Genomic DNA, 7,435 nt, shown 5'->3' on the forward strand with positions numbered 1-7,435 from the left:
CGGACGACGTCCAATGAATGCAACGCAGCCACTCTGGGATGCGCTGGCTGAGAACACAAGGATGGAAGTACAATGTCCTCATTGAGGTGAACGGCCGAAATGACCTTAGGAAGGAATGACGGCTGCGGACGCAGCACCACCTTATCCTTGTGAAAGATCAAATAGGGAGCCTTGCACGTCAAGGCCGCCAATTCAGAAACCCGTATGACTGAAGTAATAGCCACCAAAAAGGCCACCTTCTGGGAGAGAGTGAGAAAGGGAATCTCTCTTCTCAAACGGTGGTTTCTGAAGTACTGAAAGGACCAGTTTCAAGTCCCATGGAGGACGCACCCCCTGCACAAAAGTACTCACCAGAGAGTGAGCCGCCATGGGTCGTTGAAAGAAGACAGCCAAGGCCGAAATCTGCCCCTTAATTGTACTTAAGGCAAGTTTTTGGTCTACTCCACGCTGTATGAACAGCAGGACCCTGGAAATCAAATAAGCACGTGGATGCCACCTCATCTCCTCACACATAGAAATGGAAGCCTTCCATGTACGATGGTAAAACTTTCGGGAGGTAGACTTCCGTGCCCGCAGCATGGTAGAGATCACCAAGTCTGACAGACCTCGGTCTCTCAGCACCTGGCTTTCAATAGCCATGCCATCAAAACCAGCGACTGTAAAGCAGGATGAAATATGGGACCCTGCGACAGAAGGTCCTTTCGCAGCGGCAGCCGCCAAGGAACATCTGCTACCAGATGCACTAGGTCAGTGTCCCAGAGACGGGGAAGCAGCAGACGGGGAAGAAGCAGATGGGGAAGAAGCTTTTTAGAGAAGGCAAGGCATGAAGTAGCCAATACTGACCCCACAGCGCCACCAACGCGTCTGATGCGTCCGCCCATGGGTCTTTTGACCTGGCCACGAACCTCAACACCTTCCGATTGAGTCGCGACGCCAGGAGACCCACGTCTGGTGTGCCCCATTTCAGACACAGAAGCTGAAACACGTCTGGGTGTAGTGACCATTCTCCTTGGTCCAGCGTCTGGCGACTTAGGTAGTCCACTTGCCAGTTTTCTACGCCCAGAATGTACATGGCTGATAGAGCCGGTACGCTCCGTTCTGCCCACCTCAGGATGTGAGCGACCTTCGCAGCTGCAGCCAAGCTTCTTGTTCTCCTTGGCCCAGATTCAAGTAGAATTGCGCGATATTTGCGGGGGAGCAGGGCAACGATTTTGCCCTGCGCCCCCGCAAATATTTTGCGCTGCCCTCGATTCACGGAGCAGTAGTTCCGTGAAGTGCGAGGGCGCGCCGGCAAATTTGCCCGGCGTAAGCGCGCGCAAGTTTAATGATCCCGCCGGGGGCGGGAATCATTTAAATTAGGCGCGCTCCCGCGCCGAGCGTACAGCGCATGCTTTCCCGACGTGCATTGCGGCAAATGACGTCGCAAGGACGTCATTTGCTTCTAAGTGAACGTGAATGGCGTCCAGCGCCATTCACGTTTCACTTACGCAAGCGCCGGCTATACTTTAGCATTGGCTGCCCCTACTATAAGAAAGGGGCAGCCTTGCGCTAAAAGTAGCCGTACGGAAACTCCGTACCTGGCTTGCGCGAGGCCCGCGCAAGCTTGTGAATCAGTGGTAGTATGCAATTTGCATACTACACGCTGATACACAATGGGAGCGCCCCCTAGCGGCCCCCGCAAGAATGCAGCCTAAAATCTGCGAGGCATAAGAGCCTTATGCCGCGCAGATTTTAGCCTGCAGTCGGTGTAACGAGGTTCCTGAATCAGGAGCACTCGTTACACCGGAGCAAGTAAGCACTTGCGCTGCGTAACCTATGGTTGCGCGGGCGCAAGTGCTTCTTGAATCTGGGCCCTTGATTATTGACATACGTCACTGCCGTGGCGTTGTCCGACTGGATCCTGACCGGACATCCTTGTAGCCTCTTAGAACACTTAAACTTCAATCATCAGGACACCATGCTTGATAGGGTATCAGGGTAATTAAAGCGCATTATTTCTATTATTACATTGTAGTAATAAATTAAATAGTTCAACTCACCTTAATGCAGAATCAGTGGGAGCCCTGAGTATATCACTTGCAACTGTCGCCTGCCACCAGATGTGGAATGTCACTTGCCACGCTGCCTGCCACCAGATGTGGAATGTCACTTGCCACGCTGCCTGCCACCAGATGCGGAATGTCACTTGCCACGCTGCCTGCCACCAGATGTGGAATGTCACTTGCCACGCTGCCTGCCACCAGATGTGGATAGTCACTTGCCACGCTGCCTGCCACCAAATGCGGAATGTAACTTGCCATGCTGCCTGCCACCAGATGTGGATAGTCACTTGCCACGCTGCCTGCCAGCAGATGTGGATAGTCACTTGCCACGCTGCCTGCCACCAGATGTGGATAGTCACTTGCCACGCTGCCTGCCACCAGATGTGGATAGTCACTTGCCACGCTGCCTGCCACCAAATGCGGAATGTAACTTGCCATGCTGCCTGCCACCAGATGTGGATAGTCACTTGCCACGCTGCCTGCCACCAGATGTGGATAGTCACTTGCCACGCTGCCTGCCACCAGATGTGGATAGTCATTTGCCACGCTGCCTGCCACCAGATGCGGAATGTCACTTGCCACGCTGCCTGCCACCAAATGTGGATAGTCACTTGCCATCTACCACAAGATTTGGAATGTCACTTGCCACCTGCCACGTTGCCTCTCTCCAGTGAGTGAGTGAAGAGCCCCTTGTGGTATGTCAGGCAGACAGCTGAGGGGGTGAACTACAAGTCCCAGCACACCCCACCTGTAAACCTGTGCTCCTACACACAGCTCACCTGTCACTGATGATGTCACATCTCTGTGGGATTGTTCCTCTGGATGTAGTAGGGTGACTCCCTCCTCATGCTGCAGCTGGTCTCACCTGGCAGAGGGAGGGTCCAGGACTCCTTCAGCTGTCACTCTCTGGCTCCGCCCTCAGCCATTCCTGATTAGCTGTCTGGGGGGGGGGATCTGTGCCGCTGAACAAGGAATCTGTTTTCTCACAGCGAGAAGCAGGAGAGCAGAGATGCGGGGCAGGCAGTAAGAGATGATGTCATCTCTCTGCTCCCCACTGCACCTCCGACACTGAGACAGAACACTGGCTGTGAAGGCGGAAGAGCGGTCATGCGGGGGGCGGAGAGAGATGATATCATCTCTGCTCGCTTCTTCCATCCACCCAGCTCTCTCATGCCGGCAGCCCAGCATGTCTCTTGCTGGCCGCCAGCACCTGTGGCCCGGCTGCAGAAGGTAGTGGGCCACGGCCCGGGGGTTGACAACCCCTGATCTATAGTATAAACATGCCATGCACTCTGCTAAATAACATAGGCCCAGATTCTCAAAGAAGTTACGCCGGCATATCTCGAGATGCGCGGCGTAAATGTATATATACGCCGCCGTATCTATGCGCCGTACCCACAGAACTAGATACGCCTGAAATTAGGCTTCTTCCGACCGACGTAACTTGCCTACGCGGGCGTAGCGTGGGCGCATATTTACGCTGGACGCATCTGGCGCACCCATTGATTTCCTATGCAAATGAGGGAGATACGCCGATTCCCGAACGTACGTTTGTCCGGCGCAGGCTATGCGCGGTGCGCGTAAGCTGTACGTCTGGCCTAAAATTACCCCTCATAAAGCAGGGGTAACTTTGCACCAGACGTGTGCAGCTCAGCTGGAGAGCAGCTTCAGCAGCAACGTTACGGACGAGCTGAGCAACCCCACTTGCAGGACAACACATCCGTATGCCAACATGCCAGGGGCAGGCATGGTCATAGCACTACCAGTGTGTTCAAAGGCGCGTAGAAGGAGGGCACGGGAGAGGATATAGCGACTGCGCATGAATGTCTTCGGCATGGGGGAATCAGAGGTGTATTGCATCTTCAGATTCAACACTGATGCCATCCTGGAATTAGCCACACCCCTGCATGATGACATCACCAGCCAGACACAACGCTCACATGCAGTGCAGCCACTGGTCAAGGTCCTGGCAACACTCCATTTCCTCACCAGTGGATCTTTTCAGCGTACAAGTGGAGGTGTGTCTGGGATGTCACAAACCTCCATGAGCAGATGTGTGCACCAGGTTGTCCCCGCAATCCTCAGATGCATGTCCCACCAAATCATCAGACCCACCCAGCAGCATCTGCAGCAGAAGGCAAGGAATGATTTTGTCAGAATTGCAGGATTCCCACGCACCGTGGGGGCCATTGATTGCACACATGTGGCACTACAGCCCCCCCCCCCGTGAGACAGAGCACATATACCGTAATCGTAAGCACTGGCATTCCATCAACGTACAGGTGATAGCCGATGCCCAATGCCTCATATGGCACGTCCGTGCCAAACACCCAGGGTCCAGCCATGACAGCTTCATATACCGTCAAAGCCACATCCCAAGAGAATTTAAACAGAACGTGTATGGGGACAGCTGGCTGGTTGATGAGTGACATGGGTGTCAGGCATGACTGTCCCCCCCTATGATGCAGACATCACGAGGGGCACATGCATGACTAACATCCTCCTGTCTTTTCCCTTCCAGGTGACTCTGCATATGCACTTGGACCCCATCTCATGACTCCATTCCGGAATCCCGAAACCAGAGGAGAGAGAAGATACAATGCTGCACACATACGTACCCGTGCAGTGGTGGAACGCACATTTGACCTCCTGAAGTCACGTTTCCGATGCATGGATAAGTCCGGGGGGACCCTGTTGTGTTCCCCAAACTTTGTGTGCCAGATCATCGGTGCATGTTGCATTCTGCACAACTTCACCGTGAGAAAGGGCCTGGAGATTGACCTACGTGATGACCTGAACCCAGAACCAGACATTCCCCCCCGCCCGAGGATACCCCGTCTGCTGAGGGAACAGCAGTCAGGAGATGCCTCGTGGAATGCATCTTTGCACATTAAACACACACATTCATCATGGCACAAGGAGAATACACGCATGCACACCACTGTGGTCCCTAGCTCACACACACCACATCCACATCACATTGGATTAGCCCAATTCCACCATGCAGGACTTGGGAGCAGCAACGCCGCGCCAAGGCCCCAATTATGTCGCTGTTTATTCATACCACATTCACACGGTCTTGGGGAAAACTTCTCCCCGACAACCCAGGGTGACACACCTTACTGGCAGGAGTGTCACCCCCACATTCACACACCAGTCACACTAAAGTCTACACGCCTCACCGTGTGCAGTAATTAAGAAAAAAAACTCATGACCTGAGCAAAACCAAACAAAAAATGCTCATCACCTGAGCAAATCTAAGGCACAACAAAAAAATCATGTGCCCTGTCGTGGGCCAAGCCTGGTGCCACGGCCACGGCCCTGGCTCCGTAATTTCCTGGTGGCAGCCTCGGGTTGGGGGGGTGGGTTATCAGGTGGAGGAGCATCCCCTGGTCTCTCCCTGGCTGGCTGCCTGCCCTCCAAAGCCACGGCAATGCGGGTGAGTATGGCATTGGACTCCGCCTGCACCAGCCGCGTCTGCCTCCCCTCCTCCTGGATGACAGCTGTATTGCCCTGTATGGCCTCTGTCAGGGACTTCACTTCTGCCACGAGTGTAGCCGTTGTGGCTTGCAGATCCCCCAGGCAGGTGATCATCGCTGCACTGTTGCCACTGACCTCAAGAAGTGCGTCATTTATGTGGCCCGTGGAGGCCAGGCTGTCTGCCACACGACGCATCTCCACGGCCACTTCACCCATATGGCGGGTCTGTCGGTGCTGTTCCCTGGCTAAATGTTCCGGCAGGAACTCAGGAACCCCCCTTGTCTTCCTGGTAGCCTTCCTGGGGCCAGGAGAGGCTTGGGGCCTTGTATATGGGGATGCCCTTGAGGTAGTGGTTTGGATGGCAATGGATCCTGAGGGACTCGATCTGATGGCGATGGACCCTGAGGGGCTGGACGAGATGGGGCTGGAAGTGCGAGACGGCCCAGCCGATAGGGAGGATTCCTCCAAATAGAGGCACACCTCCTGATCCATAGGGACCGCATCCTCCTCAACCACCTCTTGATTTGAGGTCTGGGCACTCCCCTCCACCAATGACTCTTGGCTTCCCAGGGGGTCAGGCTCAGGATGTTCAGGGGGCGATGGTGTGGGATGGCCACAGGCAGCAGATGATGTTGGTGGACCCACACACTTGTCACATGTTCCCTTCCACCCCCTCACATGCTACACACCAGATAGGGGATAAAACACACTTACCTGTCCTCAAGGCCGGTTCAATGGAGTCATAGCCCTCCACTCCCTCCACTTGAGCATCATACCTCTCCATGGCCGATATGATAATCGCCCTCTCCTCTGGGGAGAAGTTTTTCTTCCTCTTATCACTCCTAGGAGCAGGCATGGCACAAAGCAAGACAAAGCAAAAGTACTTACACCACTAAGAAACAGACGGGTGTACTTTTGCACTCGACGGGCGCATGTCTGGGCGTATTTATGCCCTGGGCGTAAGCGGTGGGCCGGCGTATCTCAGGGATTACGCCGGGCGTAGTTGTGAGCATGCGCAGAGGGGCGCAGGACATACGTCCACGTCACGGCGCATGCGCCGTTCGTTCGGCCCTTCATTTGCATGGGGTCACGCTTCATTTAAATGGATCACGCCCACTTCCTTCCTACTTTGAATTACGCCGCCTTACGCCAACGAATTTACGTTACGCCGGCGCAAAGTTGGGCGCATTTGCTATGAGAATACGGAGCTTGCCTCTCTAAGTTGCGTCGGTGTAGCACATATGAGATGCGCTACGCCGGCATAAAGATGCGCCGATGTACGTGAATCTGGGCCAGAGTGTCCCAGTGTCTGTGCTGTATAAAAAAGAACTTAGGCCCGGATTCTCAGAGGACTTATGACGGCGTAAGTCCGAATCCGAGCCGTCGTATCAATGCGCCTGATTCTTAGGCCCCGTACACACCATAGAATCCATCCGCAGATAAATCCCAGCAAATGGGTTTCAGCGGATAGATCCTATGGTGTGTACACGCCAGCGGATCTTTTTCCGCGGATAAATCTCCCCTGGGATGGATTCCAGCAGATCGGATATTTGCTGACATGCACAACAAATCTATCTGCTGAAGTCTATCCCAACGGATGGATCCGCTCGTCTGTACAGACTCACCGGATCCATCCGTCCAAAGGGATTCCCCGCACGCGTCGTAATGATTTGACGCATGCGTGGAATTCCTTATATGACAGCGTCGCGCCCGTCGCCGCGTCATCGCCAGAGGATTTCCGCGCGGATTTCAATGCGATGGTGAGTACACTCCATCGCATAGAAATCTGCGGAAATCTTTGAGAGGATTTATCCGTGGAAACGGTCCGCTGGACCGTATCCGCGGATAAATTCTCTCGTGTGTATGGGGCCTTAGAATCAGTTACGCATAGATATCCATTAGATCTGACAGGC

The sequence above is a fragment of the Rana temporaria genome, chromosome 7 (genome assembly GCF_905171775.1).
Source record: "Rana temporaria chromosome 7, aRanTem1.1, whole genome shotgun sequence".
NCBI lineage: Eukaryota > Metazoa > Chordata > Amphibia > Anura > Ranidae > Rana > Rana temporaria.